General features: G+C 32.4%; 1 non-coding gene across 1 annotated transcript in view; it reads right to left on the bottom strand.

Annotated features, from left to right (window-relative positions):
* Positions 1–571: 571 nt before the first annotated feature.
* LOC126023419 (U6 spliceosomal RNA) overlaps positions 572–580 on the bottom strand; it is a 107-nt gene continuing 98 nt past the window's right edge. Inside the window, exon 1 of the small nuclear RNA XR_007500543.1 lies at positions 572–580. This exon is cut by the window's right edge and continues 98 nt beyond it. This is a non-coding gene — a small nuclear RNA (U6 spliceosomal RNA).

The raw sequence follows: 580 nt of genomic DNA, 5'->3' as shown, positions 1-580 counted from the left end.
CTATCTCTCCGGCCCCCTTTTCTTCTATTTTTTATATAATAGTTTTTATTTTGACCAAAGTAAATTACAAACATTTTACAGTAATATTTTAGGTATAAGTGACATTGAATCAGGGGCATTCCCACCATCATGTTGTCCTCCTCTACCCCCATTCCCAGCAAGCATCTCATATCTCCTCCTTTGCTCCCCGGGCTGCTAGTATAAGTGGTCCCCTCTGTGTCTAGCTTGTTGTAGATTGGGTATAGATCCTGTTGTCATTGGCTTTGAATTTGGTACCTAAGTCTGATCATTTTTTATTTCTATTCAATGATCTGATCATTTTTTATATCTATTCAATGTTCATATGGCTGCTTTGCTTATTTATATAGCCACATGCTAAAGCTCTCACACAGTTAATAATTTTTGTATACTAGCAATCCTTTATATTTTGATGGAGTTATGCATTATTGCCAAACACCCAATTTTATGATTAATTTTATTAAAAAATTTTGAGCAAATATACATCTACTATTCCACATTTGCAAAGTATTTTTAAAATAATGGAAAAAGCTGTGACTCTTTTTTTTTTTTTTTAAATATG

This window comes from Suncus etruscus, chromosome 11, assembly GCF_024139225.1.
Source record: "Suncus etruscus isolate mSunEtr1 chromosome 11, mSunEtr1.pri.cur, whole genome shotgun sequence".
In the NCBI taxonomy this organism is placed as follows: domain Eukaryota; kingdom Metazoa; phylum Chordata; class Mammalia; order Eulipotyphla; family Soricidae; genus Suncus; species Suncus etruscus.
The sequence above is the reverse complement of the archived record's forward strand: the minus strand, read 5'-3'. Positions and strand labels throughout refer to the sequence as shown.